General features: G+C 46.4%; 3 non-coding genes across 3 annotated transcripts; all 3 read right to left on the bottom strand.

The window, feature by feature from the left end:
* Positions 1 to 2,022: 2,022 nt before the first annotated feature.
* LOC123146458 (U2 spliceosomal RNA) lies at positions 2,023 to 2,219 on the bottom strand. The gene has a single exon (XR_006472730.1). It is a non-coding gene; the product is annotated as a U2 spliceosomal RNA (small nuclear RNA).
* Positions 2,220 to 7,505: 5,286 nt separating this feature from the next.
* LOC123146459 (U2 spliceosomal RNA) lies at positions 7,506 to 7,702 on the bottom strand. Its single transcript, XR_006472731.1, has one exon. It is a non-coding gene; the product is annotated as a U2 spliceosomal RNA (small nuclear RNA).
* Positions 7,703 to 9,201: 1,499 nt separating this feature from the next.
* LOC123146723 (U2 spliceosomal RNA) lies at positions 9,202 to 9,398 on the bottom strand. The gene has a single exon (XR_006472911.1). It is a non-coding gene; the product is annotated as a U2 spliceosomal RNA (small nuclear RNA).
* Positions 9,399 to 18,076: the final 8,678 nt, after the last annotated feature.

The following is an 18,076-nucleotide window of genomic DNA, read 5'->3' as shown; positions in this document are numbered from 1 at the left end:
TCACTCCCCAGATGCCTCAATAGCCCACTAACGTTGCTTCTTGCTTCATACCCATGGCCTCACGGGTTGCTAAAAAAACCATGGCCTCACGGGAGTAATTTAGAAAAAAAGGAACTACTGCTGGCAAATGGCAGCTCATCTGAGAATTCATATCTTAGCCGAAAGAACAGCATCGACACAACATCATCTAGGAATTACTAGAACAGAACTATAACCCAAAGAAATGTTCAACTAAATTATTATTTTTGCGATGAAAAATGTTCAACTAAATTGATGAGCCCAACTCCGATACGTCTCGAGGAATCAGTCATGGTCCATTGCAAGTCCTCACAAAGTGGCAATCCATGGTCCAAAATGATGCACTGATGAAGCCGGAAGAAGAGATGAAGCTAGAAAACTGCACTCCTTCTTGCCATCAGATTCTGGGAAAAAAAGGCACAACACAAGCGTCTGTCTTGCTTTTGCCACAGCATGCTAGCTGCATTTCACACCATTGATACACCAGGGATCGCGTGAAACTTAATTGGACAAAAGCGATTACTGGGGTAAGAACTCCAAAACGGCGACAAAGGGGGGCCTCCTCTTTGATATGAGCAACCAGCTGAAGAATAAGCATCTGGTTTCCATGATAGCTCTGTAGGAAAATTATGCAGCCACTCCAGTTTTCGTACATGACGGTACATCAAGATTGCACATAACATGCCTTACCTTAGCCTTTGCTCTCGTTCAGGTCATATCCTTTTTGCAGGTGTACATATGAAATAAGCATCAGTTTGTTCTGTTTCAAGAAAACATGCTTGTTCTGATGCATGCCATATTATTCAGAATTTCAGATAAGGAAACAGAATGAGACGAGAAAAAACAAAGAACTGGCTGCAAAATCCGGTGCAAGCTTTGCTTAAACAACAAGCACTGTGGTGCATCTTCACCCACACAATTTTTTTAATACAAGAGTAGTAACACAACTAAGAAGAAAAATGATTAAATCACATCATAGTTAGCAAGAAAGATGCCATGCCATGTCACTATCATACCAGCAGCTTAAGCCAGCATTTTTAAAAACAGCAAGCAGGTTAAGGGATTGTGGTGCATACAGAAACTTCAGAACTGTCACCTATTTGATCAGCAGCAGCATTTGTAGCCACCATTTTCCTCTCTGGAGATAGTTTCAAATGCTACTACGTCAAGAAAAGCGCAAGCCCTCACTTCTTGAGCATTTAACTTCTCATTTCCAAGACAACCTGTAACAGAATTTTGTAGTTTGTCCGGTCAAAGTTGTTGTTCTATCTTCTGTGGTGACACCGGTCCTCTCGTTCAGCTTTGAGCGGCAAAACAGAGTGCCAGCCAGCCAGCCCACTTGAAGTTTCTCTCAATCAGAGCACAAATTTTATCAAGCACTCTGCACCGAGTAACACTCAAACAACTGGAAAGAAACCGTAGTACAGCCCAACCCGCACATTCTGAAGACTGAAGAGCATCATAACTTTTCAACTGAACTGGCGATCAACTACTACGTCTGTAACTAAATATAAGACTTTTTTTAGTTACAGAGGTAGTAGCTGATTCTGTTCTGTGAGATTCAGTTATTTTGCCTCTGCGAGTCCACACGCTACCCTGTCTACTTGAACCCCGAAGTAACAACAGGCAAAATCTGCAAGAGCATAGGGCCCTCCGAATGTTCCTTGACTATACCGCTGAGATTATACAACATAAGCATCTAGCTTCTTCTGTTTCAAGAAAACATGCTTGAGGCATGTCATACTATTCAGGATTTCAGATAAGGAAACAAAGGGAGATGGGACAAGAATAAAAAACTGGCTGCAACATCCGGTGTAATATACTACTTGTGCAAAGCTTTGCACAAGCAACAAGCACTGAGGTTGATCTTTTCACAAGATTAAGAAAACAATTATGTTTGGCAACATGGGGTGTAAGCTTTGCACAAACAACGCTCATTTTGGTGGATCTTGACACACATTTTTTTGTTAATAGTACAAGACTAAATCTTTTCCTTTGTATTGGTTGGGGTGCGCCTGGCCTGGGCAGTAGTGCAACGCCCAGACGACACATGAGGGCCCCACTAGCTAGCTAGTGTGGTCGACACTCCCCCATAAAAAATAAATTTAATATCGTTGTGGGCACATGACCCACATATCAGATATTAAACTGATAAGAACAGATACTACACTTGATCTTAGCCAAAAGGCCGAGAAAGGTATGCTTTGAAACGATGCCCTGGGTCTGCTTTTATAGCTCTCTCAACCGCTCCCCTGTGTTGCGCGGGCGAGGTGGTACTAAACCAACAATGAGTCATTAGAAGAAACCTGTCCATGTGCGTCCTGACTCTATTTTCTGCCGTGTTGGACTCGTTGGCCCAACCAAAACTATAGCAAGCAGCCCAGATGCCTCAACAGCCCAATAACGTGGCCTATTCGTTCAGACTCATGGCCTCAGGGAGGGGAGCCCCTATTTGACGCGCTTTGCGTCAAATTGGCGGCCTGACGCACAGAGAAGGACCTGACTGGGCCGGCCCATTGAGTTATACCACGGGACGAAAAACATAGCACGGAAAAACAAACGCGCGGGGACCCGGGAATCGAACCTGACACCAACCGCATACTATCACGCACAACTAGCCACTCGGGCAAACGAGTACTGCTGCCAATAAAGCAGTGCGTTACTTAAAGAACTAACCATACATGTGGAACCGGAATGATATATTTTACTTAAAGAACTAACCATAGATGTGCATTTTTATTTTGAATGATTTCATTTAAAAAAACTGAGTGTTTTGTGAAAACAAACACTTTTCAAATTGGCGAATTCCTTGAAAAAACTGATTTTTTTAAAGCAGGAAATTGAACTTGCGACAAAATTTGAGAAAACACAATGAAAATTTCAAAATTCTGAATATATTTTAATTTTCAACAAAAATATGACGCATGTGATAAATTTTTCAGAATTGTGAACAAATTTTGAAACATGAATCAATTTCAAATTCATGAACAAAATTATAAAAACGCGAACATTTTTCGAATCTCTGAACAAATTTTGAATCTGCGAACATTTTTCAAAATTTCGAACAAATTTTGAAACATGAACAAATTTCAAAATCGTGAACAAAATTATAAAATTGTGAATATTTTTCGAATTCTGAACAAATTTTGAAACCATATTTTTTATATTGTGAACAAATTTTAAAACATGAATAAATTTTAAATTCGTGAACAAAATGATAAAATTGTCAACATTTTTCGAATCAGTGAACTGTTTTTGAAAACCGTGAACATTTTTGAATTGTCAACAAATTTTGGAACATGAATAAATTTCAAATTCATGAGCAAAATTATAAAAACTCGAATATTTTTCGAATCTGTGAACAAATTTTGAAACTGCGAACATTTTTAAAATTGCGAACAAATTTTGAAACATGAACAAAATTCAAAATCGTGAACAAAATTATAAAATTGTGAACATTTTTCGAATTCTGAACAATTTTGAAACCGTATTATTTTATATTGTGAACAAATTTTAAAACATGAATAAATTTCAAATTCGTGAACAAAATTATAAAATTGTGAACATTTTTTGAATCAGCGAACAAATTTTGAAAACGGTGAACATTGTTTATTTGTGAACAAATTTTGGAACATGAACAAATTTCAAATTCATGAACAAAATTACAAAATTTTGAACATTTTTCGTTAAACCGCGAACATTTTTTTAATTGTGAAAACAATTTCAATTATGATGCAATTTCAAAATTCGTGAACAAAATTATAAAATTGTGAACAAATATTAAAACCGTAAACTTTTTGAATTGTGAACAAATTTTGAAACCGTGAACATTTTTCGAATTATGCACAAACTTTGAATCCATGATTTTTTTTTAACTTTGCACAAATTTTAAATTAGTATAAAAACGAAATAGAAACAAAAGAAAAAATAGAAAAAGGAAAATGATTGAAAAGAAAATAAAAAAGAAAATAGAAAAAACAGAATAAAGAAACAAAAGAAAAAAACAGAAAAAGGAAAATAAGAGAAAAGAAAAAAAGAAATTAGAAAAAAGGAATAAAGAAAAAACCGATTCAAGGAATCTTCTAGAAGTTTCCCAAACCAGAAAAAACCAGCTGGGAACCTTCTAGAAGGTTTCCGAAAACGGGGGCGTTTGAACGGTTAAACGGGCCGGCCCGCTGCGTCGCTGCTCGGTCGCGCGTCTGTGCGAAGCGCCGGCAGTTTGACGCAGCGAGCGGCAAATAGGATTTTCCCTCAGGGAGTGCTTTCTGATCTGTCGAGTAACACAAAAGGACATATCTTAGCCCGAATTAGTAACACTTTCTGAATTAATTTAGTCATAAAAACGTAATAAAAGCAAAAAAAAAATTCTCGAATACGCACAAGCATGCGTATCATATATTAAAGCAAACCTTTTGTGATTTGGGTGGGCAGGGATTTAACTTCAACAACTTGATGGGCCTGTGTACGCTATTTAAACGACTTGTTTGTATTTCCTAATCAGAAGAGTGTAATAGTAGCCACAGGTACAGTGATATTTTTGCTCTCTCTTTTTCAAAACTGAACCACTCTGCTACACTTTCTGCTCTTTTTTTTTTTGCGAGTCACTCTGCTGCACTGGTTATTATTGTCATATTGCCACCAGCAGCCAGCATCATCTAGACATCAGAACGGAACTATAACCCAGGCAAATGTTCAACTAAGCTGACAAGCAATTAGCCCGATTCCCCGATATGTCTCAGACTCGGAGGAATCAGTCATGGTAAAACTGCAACTCCTCACAGTCCACCAGGCAACGCCGGCATGCTTCCCATGACTATGCACCTCTTCTTGCCGTTAGACCTCTGAAGACTGAAGACTAGCTGCATTTTCACACCATTGCTTTATCAGAGAGATAGGATTGTGTACAACTAAATTGAACAAAAGCGACTACTCGAAGAAGAAATCCAGATTCCAGAACGGCGCCAAAGGAGGGCCTCCTCATTGATATAAGCCAGCAGTCTATATTAGTCCCTGAGGAAAACTATGCAGCCACTCTAGTTTTCGTACACGACGTACAAACAGCACAGCATTTCACATACCTTCCTCTTAGCCTTTTGCTTATGTGCAGCTCATCTCCTTTATTGCAGGTGCACATGGAAAATTTCAGGTCGCCTTGTGATGCAAAATATTACACAAGTACTGTCATTACGTGGAGCTGAATATAGGGGTGCAGTGCTGTTTTGTTGAACTGAATACAGTACAGAAAAACATCGCTTGCAAATATTCAGAAGATCAACTCAGTAGCACATAAAACTAGATAGATAGGTTCTATTCAGAAGGAAAGCAATCTCACACATCACAGGGAGATCTATTCAGGTAATGCTCCCAAGTGAAAATAAAGGCTGTCCAGGTTGCCGCGTCTCTGGCTGTGGCTGATCGTGCTGCTGCTAGGGGGAGGCTGCGAATTGCTGATGGTGCTCACTGCTCAAGGTTGAGTGGTTCGGCTCCTTCTCTGTTTAGAGCAGATCATCATTTTGGCTGGTGCTGCAAGGCTCTATTTTGTTCACTGGGGTTTGATGCCCGCTGAAAAACTGTTGCCTAGCCTATCTAGTCTATGTTTTTGGGTAGCAGATTGTCCCCGTGATGTTGGTGTTAACAGGTTTTTGCCCCACGGCAGGTGCTCGCGTTTCGAGCATTTTTTTTCTTTTAGAAAAAAAGAATGACCCCCGGCCTCTGCATCTGGGCGATGCATACGGCCACTTTATTAATTATTCTCATAAAACCTTACAAAGCCATACAACAGCAAGACTAAAGCCACCGTCTAAGCAACAACTGTCGCTACACCTATCCAATTGATGAAGGGGCGCAGATAGTCTCGGCCTAATACCAAACAGACATCACAGCCAAACCTAAACATTTAAGACATGAGGTCCCAACCAGGACGCCTGCCGGGTATGGGGCACCTACCAGTCCGGCGCACTCCTCAACCAGGACGCCTGCCGGGTATGAGGCCGCCGTAGCTACCTGCCACCAATCCATCTTCAGAGTTGTGCTGTTGCATGTACCGTGCCAGGTCTCCCTGCCATCGACGCCACCACGACGCCCGACAACGTCGTCCTCCTGCGCGAGCCCATCCTCCCAGAGCAAACTCCGAATCTGCACTGCGCCACGCCTTCAAGATCCGTCGCCATCAGTGTGTAGGATGAATCACCGCTCCACCAAAGAATCCGTCCTCTAGTCCCTCGATCACGTGTGTACCTTCAAGAATGACGCCCCCAAGGGAGGAACGACACCAGAGCGCCGCCGTCATCCGATCTCCGATCTAGGGTTTCCCCCGGAGGTAGCAGAGAGTGGCCTTGAACTTCTCCACAGCGATGCCTTCAAGAAGGGAATGATGCAGATAGCACCGCCACCGCCGGCCTTATCAGACGCCGAAGGCAAGTTTTCACCCAGATCCGTTCGAAGGGATCCAACTCTCGTGCACGGGTCGCTGTCACCACCAGCACCACCAGGCAGAATTCTAGAGCACCGGCAGATCAGCGAGCCGCCAGCACCACCGCATCCAGATCGCCGGCCACGCCGGGCCGCCGCCATCCCCCACGCCGTCCGGGTCAGAGACGGAGCCGCCGACCACGCACAGGGACCACCGCCGCCTGCACACGCCGGAGCGCCGCCGAGAGCCCAGCGCCCGCCACCGCTTGCCAAGGGCCGCCGCCGCGCACAACCAGCCAGCCGACCACCTCCGGCGGAGGAGGAGGCCACCACCGCCACACTCGGGGCCGGAGACCCCGGCTTCCTCGTGCTGCGGGACTAGCCCAGGAACCCGCAAACTGACGTTGGAGACCTTGACCGTCCGCCATCGCAGTTGCAGATCCTGGCCGCCGCGTCCCCGCGACACTAACGTTGAATGGACGGTGCGGAACGCCGCCGTCTCGATCCAATCTATGGCCGAGGAGATCCACCGCCGCTCCCACGCCACACGGGCTTTGCCTGGCGACGCCTCCGTCAGCGGCGGCGGGATGGAGGAGCTTGGTGGGGAGGACGCCTCGAGCCGGCCGGCGGGGGCTGCCCCGGTGCGACCCGGCGTGGCCGCACGGGAGCAGGGGTCGGGCCTTTTTTCTTCTGCGGATCCCCCTCTCACGTTTCGAGCATTTGTGTGTTGGGTTTCTTGTTATATGCCCCAACTCGCCTCTCCCCTTTCTAGTTTCCTTCCATCTGGTAATAATTGTTGAATCTATCATTCTGGAACTTGGGTACTGAATATTTCCGTTATGAAATTAATGAAAAGGGGTGAGAGCCCGGTTGAAAAAAAAGGCTAAGCATCCTTTGTCTTCTGCGATGCAGCAACAAGAATTTGCTTTCAGGTAACCTAACTAATTCATATAACCAATCAAGACTAAAAATTATTCTTTTATACTATTACAATCATTTTTTTACTTTAAACAATCAAGACTAAAATTATTATTTTTTATATTACAATCAAAAGGCTTCTTTTACTTTGTATTGGGTTAGGGTGCGCCAGGCTTGGGCAGTAGTGCAACGCCCAAGCGACACATGAGGGTCCCACTAGCAAGCTAGTGTGGTGGATCCTCCCTCACAAAAAATAAATTTAATATCGCTGTGAACACACGGCCCATGTATCAGATATTAAACTGATAAGAACAGATACTATACTTGATCTTAGCCAAAAGGCCGAGAAAGGTATGCATTAGAACGCTGCCCTCTGCCTCCTTTACCGAAAAATGGTTTCCCCCGCTTTGTACTCCAAAGCAACCAACGCCGATACAAGGATCGCTGGGGCGAACAGCACAACAAGCCCAAAAGAAAAAGAAGAAGAAACAAATGCCAACAACGGCAGCTCGACAAAGCGCGGATGACCCGTCACTGCTACGCCCTCCAGAAACAAACCACCACAACTCGAGGCTCCGAACCGCCGCGTACCAAGCAGCCCAAGAAGGAATGCGACGCCGACGACACTGCTGCCCGGACATGTCCTAGAGTTTCCCCCGGCACGCGGAGGGAGGTGGGGGATGGATATCACCGACACCCTCCAGGAAGGAATGGTGGCACCCGCAGGTGTCACCGCATCGGAGCCGAAGAACCGGCAAGGATTTCTCCTGCACTCCATCCCCACCGCCCAACGGACCGGAGCTGACCAGCCAGACCGCCGCCCACCACCATGCGTCATCGCGCTTGCGCCGCGACTCACGCCGCCTCACTGTGGACACCAACACGAGGCCAAGAGGACTGGAGAGAAGCGCCCCGCGGAGGGAGAAGCAACACCGAAGCTGAACGGGAGGGAACCACCTCCACCGCCATCGTGCGGGAGGCCAGAACCTCCGGCACCGTCGCGGTAGCCGTCTGGACGCGGCAGCAGGGCATGCCAGCCATCCCTGGCCCGGCCAGGCCCGAAACGGGCTCGCTAAGCCCCGCCGCCACGCTGCAGCAAGCCGGCGATGGCGCCGCCAGCACCCTGCCGCTCTTCGCGTCTCCCCCGCCTCCTCGAGGAAGCGCCGCAGCCGCATGCCACCGCCAGCCCGCCCGGGCCCAGATGGGGCCCGAAGGGCCCAGATCCGGGCCGAGCGGACACCGCCAGACCGCGCCGCCGCGCTACCCCGCCACCAACAGCGATGCCACCGCCCAGCCATCCGCCTGCGCAGCGCCAGGACCCCGCCGCCACGCCAGACCGCCGCCGCCTAGGGACACCCCCAGCCCGCTCCGTCCCACGCCAGAGGAGAGCCGAGGGAGGAATTGCGAGGGGGCCGCCGCCGCCAGCGTCGCCCGGGCCAGGCCCGGCGGGGAGGGAAGGAGGGGGACAGGGGCTGGAGAAGAGGGTCACGGCGTGGCCGGTTGCCCGCAGGGGCGACGCGGTCGCGAGAGTCCGCGGGGGAAAACTCTCATGTTATCGTTTTTTCTCCTCTGCCTCCTTTTATAGCTCTCTTGGCTCACTGTGCTGCTTGCATGGGCGAGGTGGGACTAAACAAGTTCACGGTGGGGGAATGCAGCTGCCGGGATCCCAGAAGGTTTAAGGGAAGACAGGAAGTCAAGAAGAAAAATTGCTACATCGTGTGAGCCACTGCTATGTACTCTACAATACTTTAGCAAAAGCAACTAGGCCTGAAATGTTTTAACCTTGTGTTAATAATGGTTAATTATAGGGTTAGCGAAAGCAATTAGGACTAACTTTTTTTTACTTTGTATTGGTTGGGGTGCGCCAGGCCTAGGCAATAGTGCAACGCCCAGGCGACACGTGAGAGCCCCACTAGCAAGCTAGTGTGATGGACTCTCCCCCATAAAAAATAAATTTAATATCATTGTGAGCACATGGCTCACATATCAGATATTAAACTGATAAAAACAGATACTACACTTGATCTTAGCCAAAAGGCCGAGAAAGGTATGCTTTAAAACGATGTCTTGCGTCTCATTATATAGCTCTCTCGACCCCTCCATTGTGTTGCCCAGGCGAAGTGGTACTAAACAAGCAGGAGTCAACTAGAAACAAACCTGTCTCTGTGCCTCCCTAATATTTCTCTCGTTTTGGACCTGGCCCAACGGCCTCAAGAGCCCTAACGAGGCTTTAGTTTTTCATGCTCTCGGCCTCACGGAAGCCCAAAAGGACATAATTAATTAACTATTGCTAGCATCTGGTAGCTCATACAGCAGCTACTTCTGATCATGGTCCGATTCTTTTGGACCTAGGACAAAATCAAGGAAATAAAGGCAAACACTGTTTTAAATATGAAAAGATGTGGGAGCAACATGAAGATCTGGCCGGTACAGTTTCCTCTGAATGGGCAGCTGGGGGTCCATGCGGGACTGTCCAGCAGCTTCATGATAAGCTGATGCGAGTCTCGAAGGGTTTAACAACCTGGAGCAGGACATCGTTCCGGAGCGTCAGGTGGGAGATTAAAGATTTGAAGCAGAAGCTGCACGAGCTCCAGAACGACCCGCAAAGAACAGCCCCTACGCATGTTGAGCTAAAAATAAATGAGAGGCTTGTTGAGCTCTTCCATTGCGGGGAAATAATGTGAAGACAACGAGCCCGCATCGAATGGCTCTCGTCAGGAGACAAAAACATAAAATTCTTCCATCTCCGTGCTAGCTTGAGAAGGAAGAAGAATATGATCAAAGGAGAATGCTTTGGGGATATTGGTAACTGATCCGGCGGAATTAAAAGTGATGGCAAACAATTTTTATAAGCATCTCTACACATCGGAGAAACCCAGGGTATACAACAGGTTATTGACCATGTACCTCGTAAAGTGACGGCTTCTATGAATAATGATTTGTGTGCACCTTACAAGAGGGAATAGGTCAAAACCGCACTCTTTCAGATGTTTCCTACAAAGGCTCCGGGCCCTGATGGCTTTCCTGCTCATTTTTATCAAAAATATTGGGATATTTGTGGAGATGATGTAACAGATATAGTGCTCAGAATTGTTAGGGGAGAAGAGAACCCGGAGTGCATCAACGACACCATCCTAGTGCTGATTCCAAAGGTGACAAACCCCTCGCTTCTCTCACAGTTTAGACCTATAAGTCTTTGCAATGTGATTTACAAGATAGCTTCTAAAGTGGTGGCAAACAGATTAAAACTTGTGCTTCCGGACATAATATCAAAGGAACAGTCAGCCTTTGTACCTGGAGGGTTGATAACAGACAATATTATATGTGCCTATGAATGCCTACACTTTATGAAGCGGAACAGGTCAAAAAAAAATAGCTCGTGTGCTTTGAAGCTTGACATGATGAAAGCCTATGACAGGTTGGAGTGGTCATATCTGAGGGCCATCATGATTAAGTTGGGATTCGCACATGGTATCTTCTGTTTCTTTCTCAGTTTTGTTTAATGGTGAAAAACTAGAGAGTTTTAGTCCATCCAGAGAAATTCGGCAAGGAGATCCTATCTCCCCTTACCTATTTTTTATTGCAGCAGAGGGCCTTTCGGGCCTCCTGAAATCCAGTTCTCAGTCATCTTTGTCAGGTATTAAGGTGGTCCCTACGGCTCCGGCCATAAACCATTTTTTATTTGCTGATGACAGCCTGTTGCTTTTCAAGGCTAGTGCTGAGGGTGCAGAGCAAGTATCAAACCTGCTGAATATTTATTGTGGAGCCTCGGGGCAAAGAATTACTAATGACAAGTCATCTATATTCTTTAGCAAGGGATGTCCCCAAGCTACAAGAGAGGGAGTGAAGGACCGACTCCAAGTTCAGGATGAGTCTCTCAACGAGCGCTATTTGGGAAGGCCAACCGATGTGGGTCACTCAAAGAATGGGACGTTTAAATACTTACGAGATCGAGTTTGGGAGAAGGTAAAAGGATGGATGGAAAAACTTTTGTCGGCTGCGGGGAAGGAGGTTCTTATCAAATCAGTGGCTCAAGCGATTCCGGTGTACTCTATGTCATGTTTCAGATTACCCAGAGGGCTTTGCGACAGTGTTACATCAATCATAAGGCAATTCTGGTGGGGAAGTAAGAGGGGAAAGCGGAAACCAGCATGGGTGGCGTGGGACATTTTGACAACACCTAAATATATGGGGGGCCTAGGTTTTCGCGACCTGGAACTTTTTAACTTAGCTCTGCTTGCGAGGCAAGCATGGAGGTTGATGGATGATCCTGGATCTTTGAGTGCAAGAATTTTGAAGTCAGTATACTACCCTGATGTGTCCCTCTTAGATGCAGAGTTGGGACCTCACCCTTCTCAAATTTGGAGGTCTATTATAGATGGAAGAGATGTTATGGCTCAAGGGATAATTCAAAGAATAGGAGATGGAGAGTCCACTGATATCTGGAAACACAACTGGATTCCAAGGGAGAGTTACAGACGCCCAATCACTTCGTTGATCCAATCGCCCCCACAAATGGTAGCGCAACTGATTGAAACAACCACAGCCTCCTGGAAAGAGGATTTAGTTCGGTCAGTCTTTACACCGTTTGATGCTGAAGCAATACTAAGGATCCCTTTGTGTACAAGTAGAGTTGAGGATTTTTTGGCTTGGAGTGAAGAACCTCGGGGCTTTTTCTCGGTCGGCTCTGCATATCGTATGTTTGTCAGGGCGAAAATAAATAGGGAGAGCTGGTTGGAAGGCCGGGAGGGGTCCTCAAGCAATCAGGAGAGCAAGGAGTGGAAGTCACTTTGGAAAGTTCAAGTTCCATCTAAACTGAGGGTTTTCATGTGGAGATTGTCAAGGCACTCAATCCCATCCGGGGAAGTTCTGCACCACCGAAACATGGCCACAACTCCGACTTGTCCTTTATGTGGGGTTCACGATACTTGGAGACACGCCTTATTAAACTGTCCTGTATCCCGCAGCACATGGGCTTTGAGCGTGGATGAGATTATTATCCAGCAAAGCATACATCAGGAGGAGGATGCTAAGGAATGGATTTTCGCCATGCAAGCTGTGCTCTCCATTGAAGATTTTGTCAGGTTTGTCGTTACTCTCTGGGCGATCTGGGATGCGCGTCGGAAAGCCATACACGAAGGTATTTTCAGGAGCCCGCAGGTCATTCATGGCTTTATTGCTTCTTACTTGTCGGAGATACAAGCTCTTGTCCCGAACAGAGTGAACCATGGGAGTGCAGCGGCAAGGCCAACTGGCTGGTTGCCACCGCCTGAACATCATGTGAAAATAAATGTTGATGCAGCCGTGGGCAGAAGAGGTGAGTATGGTGCAGTTGGTGCTCTATGCAGAGATGGTACAGGTAAATTCCTGGGAGCTACAGCTTTTGTTTACACCTCCATTGGTGATCCAGCAACATTGGAATCCTTAGCAATACGAGAAGGTATAGCGCTAGCCAAGGACCTGAACGAGCACCGGGTGCATATTGCTTCTGATTGTAAGGGGGTGGTCGAAGAAGTTCATAAAGGAAGCGCTGCTGCATATGGAGCAATTGTCCAAGAGATCAAACTTTATCTTTCTTCGTTTGTTTCTTGTAATTTAGTTTATGAGTTTAGGAGCTCAAATTTTGAGTCTCACAATCTAGCGAAGCATGCTTTGAGGTTGGGGGCGGGCCGCCATGTTTGGTTAGGCCAGCCCGACGGGATTTCCTTCGTCCGTGTAAATGTGGTGACGGTTTGAAATAAAAGCTTCGTGGGATTGTCTCAAAAAAAAAATCTGATAGCTCATCCTTGGCTCAAAAGAAAAACAAAATCTGGTAGCTCATCCAAGAATTCATTTCTTCGCCTGGATTAGCAAGGTTTCCTAAATCAGTTTAGTTTTAAAATATGAAAACCAAGCTTTTGTTATTTGGGTGTGCAGAGATTTAACTTTAAGAACTTGATGAATCTGCGAAAGCTATTGAAACGACAACTAATCTGCTCCAGCTAAAAACCAGAGACTGTGAAGATAGCTCCCATTGCAAGCATGGAATAAAAACGTCCACAAATAATCTGACCACTAGTAGAAAATGGGGCATAGGTCACAGGACAGTTTTCACATTAGCCCCGGTTCAGTCACGAACCGGGACCCATGGGGGCATTCGTCCCGGTTCGTGAGCCCAGGGGGCCGGCCGGGGCCTCGTGGGCATTGGTCCCGGTTCGTATGGAACAATTTGTCCCGGTTCGAGCCACGAACCGGGACTAATAGTCCTCGCTCCTGGCCCACAACCATCTGTCCCGGTTCATGCCAAGAACCGGGACAGAAGGCCCGGATTTAGTACCGGTTCATGCCACGAACCGGGACCAATGAGGTGCCTATATATACCCCTCGCCCGCGAGCAGAGCACTCCAGTGCTCTGTTTTTCTCTGGCCGGCGAGGGGAGGGCTTTGTGGTGCTCTAGCTCACCTCCTATGCACATGAGGTGTTCGATGAAATGCCCGAGCCACACTAGTTAAGCTTTGTCCTCTCGAAGCTCGACCTCAAAGCTCCATTTTCCTCGAGATTTGTCTAGGTTTAGCGGCCCGTCACGTCCCATTCCCGTCTTCACCGCCGTCGACCGCCCGCGCCGATCTCGTCGCCGGCAACACCGTGGTGAGCCTCTTGTTCTTATCTTCTTTTTGAAAGAAAAAAATTCTTACTTTAGATAGATACTTGTCTAATTTTCTTACTATTTTATTCCTTCTTATTACATAGTGCGATGGTTTTGGTATCCGCCCCCGTCGGCCCTCGTCCTGTCTATGATTCGGATGTGGTATATATTATCTTTTTATAACTATTTGATTCATTTATTGTTTATGACAAATATACCGACCAGCGTGACATAGATTTTATTTATCTAGGAGGTGGTTGAACCGGAAATTCTAACCGACCCTATTGTCGAGAGGTTAAATTTAGTTGAAGAAGAAAACAATTACTTGAAGGAAAAAATAAAAAAATTGAGGAGGAGAAGATGATATTGGAGTTGCATGTTGCGGATGTCGTCGATGATCACAAGATCAAGATGGATGCAATGCGCTTGAAGATTAGAAAGATTAGAAAATATGCCATTCATACCGAGGCTTGGTATCATTATGCCGTTGGATCAATTGTTACCTTGGTTGCGATTATGATCGCATTTGTTTTCGCATTGAAATGTTTTACATAGTTTCAATGTATGGTTTAATTAATTAGATGCTCTGGAGAGCTATATATATGTTGTTAGATGAGAACTATGTATGTACTTTGGTTCTAATGTGATGATGAACTTCTATTAATTTGGTCACTTAATTATCTATTCATGATGTTCTGTAATGGTTTTTGACACACTTAATTATATATAATGCACGCAGATGAACCGGCAATGGATGTACGGTGACAGACACACCTCCGAGTACATTAAGGGCGTGCATGATTTTCTCGAAGTGGCTGAGGCAAACAAGCAGAATGGTTTTATGTGTTGTCCATGCCCTACATGTGGGAATACGAAGTCTTACTCTGACCGGAAAATCCTTCATGCCCACCTGCTTTACAAGGGTTTCATGCCACACTATAATGTTTGGACGAGGCACGGAGAAATGGGGGTTATGATGGAAGACGGCGAAGAAGAAGAGGACGATGACAACTATGTGCCCCCTGAATACGGTGATGCTGCAACGGGGGAAGCTGCTGAAGATCAAGAGGAACCAGACGATGTGCCCAATGATGCTGCAAGGGGGGAAGCTGCTGAAGATGAAGAGGAACCAGTGCCCGATGATGATGATCTCCGCCGGGTCATTGTCGATGCAAGGACGCAATGCGAAAGTCAAAAGGAGAAGCTGAAGTTCGATCGCATGTTAGAGGATCACAAAAAAGGGTTGTACCCCAATTGCGAAGATGGCAACACAAAGCTCGGTACCGTACTGGAATTGCTGCAGTGGAAGGCAGAGAATGCTGTGCCTGACAAAGGATTTGAGAAGCTATTGAAAATATTGAAGAAGAAGCTTCCAAAGGATAACGAATTGCCCGACAGTACATACGCAGCAAAGAAGGTCGTATGCCCTCTAGGATTGGAGGTGCAGAAGATACATGCATGCCCTAATGACTGCATCCTCTACCGCGGTGCGTACAAGGATCTGAACGCATGCCCGGTATGCGGTGCATTGCGGTATAAGATCAGACGAGATGACCCTGGTGATGTTGACGGCGAGCCCCCCAGGAAGAGGGTTCCTGCGAAGGTGATGTGGTATGCTCCTATAATACCACGGTTGAAACGTCTGTTCAGAAACGAAGAGCATGCCAAGTTGATGCGATGGCACAGTGAGGACCGTAAGAAAGACGGGAAGTTGAGAGCACCCGCTGACGGGTCGCAGTGGAGAAAAATCGAGAGAAAGTACTGGGCTGAGTTTGCAGCTGACCCAAGGAACGTATGGTTTGGTTTAAGCGCGGATGGCATTAATCCTTTCGGGGAGCAGAGCAGCAATCACAGCACCTGGCCCGTGACTCTATGTATGTATAACCTTCCTCCTTGGATGTGCATGAAGCGGAAGTTCATTATGATGCCAGTTCTCATCCAAGGCCCTAAGCAACCCGGCAACGACATTGATGTGTACCTAAGGCCATTAGTTGAAGAACTTTTACAGCTGTGGAATGGAAACGGTGTACGTACGTGGGATGAGCACAAACAGGAGGAATTTAACCTGCACGCGTTGCTGTTTGTAACCATCAACGATTGGCCCGCTCTCAGTAACCTTTCAGGACAGACAAACAAGGGATACCACGCATGCACGCACTGTTTAGATGACACTGAAAGTATATACCTGGACAAAAGCAGGAAGAATGTGTACCTGGGCCATCGTCGATTTCTTCCGACCAACCATCAATGTCGAAAGAAAGGCAAGCATTTCAAAGGCGAGGCAGATCACCGGAAGAAGCCCGCCATGCGTACCGGTGATCACGTACTTGCTATGGTCAATGATTTACACGTAATCTTTGGAAAGGGTCCCGGCGGACTAGCTGTTCCGAATGACGTTGAGGGACACGCACCCATGTGGAAGAAGAAATCTATATTTTGGGACCTACCCTACTGGAAAGAGCTAGAGGTCCGCTCTTCAATCGACGTGATGCACGTGACGAAGAACCTTTGCGTGAACCTGCTAGGCTTCTTGGGCGTGTATGGGAAGACAAAAGATACACCTGAGGCACGGGAGGACCTGCAACGTTTGCACGAAAAAGACGGCATGCCTCCGAAGCAGTATGAAGGTCCTGCCAGCTACGCTCTTACGAAAGAAGAGAAAGAAATCTTCTTTGAATGCCTGCTCAGTATGAAGGTCCCGACTGGCTTCTCGTCGAATATAAAGGGAATAATAAATATGCCAGAGAAAAAGTTCCAGAACCTAAAGTCTCATGACTGCCACGTGATTATGACGCAACTGCTTCCGGTTGCATTGAGGGGGCTTCTACCGGAAAACGTCCGATTAGCCATTGTGAAGCTATGTGCATTCCTCAATGCAATCTCTCAGAAGGTGATCGATCCAGAAATCATACCAAGGCTAAGGAGTGATGTGGCGCAATGTCTTGTCAGTTTCGAGCTGGTGTTCCCACCATCCTTCTTCAATATCATGACGCACGTCCTAGTTCATCTAGTCGACGAGATTGTCATTCTGGGGCCCGTATTTCTACACAATATGTTCCCCTTTGAGAGGTTCATGGGAGTCCTAAAGAAATATGTCCGTAACCGCGCTAGGCCAGAAGGAAGCATCTCCATGGGCCATCAAACAGAGGATGTCATTGGGTTTTGTGTTGACTTCATTCCTGGCCTTAAGAAGATAGGTCTCCCTAAATCGCGGTATGAGGGGAGACTGACTGGAAAAGGCACGCTTGGAGGGGGAACTCAATAATATGCAGGGACGGATATTCTTGGTCTGAAGCACACTACACAGTTCTACAGAACTCTACCTTGGTGACCCCGTATGTCGATGAACACAAGAACAGTCTGCGCTCCAAACACCCGGAGCAGTGTGACGACTGGATTACATGTGAACACATCAGGACTTTCAGCAGTTGGTTGGAAACACGTCTCAGAGGTGACACCACTGTTTGTGATGAGTTGTACTCGTTGTCCAGGGGACCATCTTCGACTGTATTGACTTACAAAGGATACGAGATAAATGGGAATACATTTTACACGATCGCCCAAGATCAAAAGAGCACCAACCAAAACAGCGGTGTCCGCTTTGATGCAGCAACCGAGAGGGGAAAGGACACATATTATGGTTACATAATGGACATATGGGAACTTGACTACGGACATGATTTTAAGGTCCCTTTGTTTAAGTGCAAATGGGTCAATCTGTCAGGAGGCGGGGTACAGGTAGACCCACAGTACGGAATGACAACAGTGGATCTGAACAATCTTGGGTACACTGACGAACCGTTCGTCCTAGCCAATGATGTGGCACAGGTTATCTATGTGAAGGACATGTCTACCAGACCGAGGAAAAGAAAAGATAAGGAAGCGAATACATCATACGATGAGCCAAAGCGGCACATAGTTCTTTCAGGAAAAAGGGACATTGTGGGAGTGGAGGGCAAGACAGACATGTCTGAAGATTATGAAAAGTTTCATGAAATTCCTCCCTTCAAAGTCAAGGCTGACCCAAGCATCCTGATAAACGATGAAGATTATCCATGGTTACGGCGCAATAAGCAAATGACACAAGCGAAGAAAAAGTGAAGA

Source organism: Triticum aestivum, chromosome 6D, assembly GCF_018294505.1.
Source record: "Triticum aestivum cultivar Chinese Spring chromosome 6D, IWGSC CS RefSeq v2.1, whole genome shotgun sequence".
NCBI lineage: Eukaryota > Viridiplantae > Streptophyta > Magnoliopsida > Poales > Poaceae > Triticum > Triticum aestivum.
Note: the sequence above shows the minus strand (reverse complement) of the source record. Positions and strands in the feature narration are given on the sequence as shown.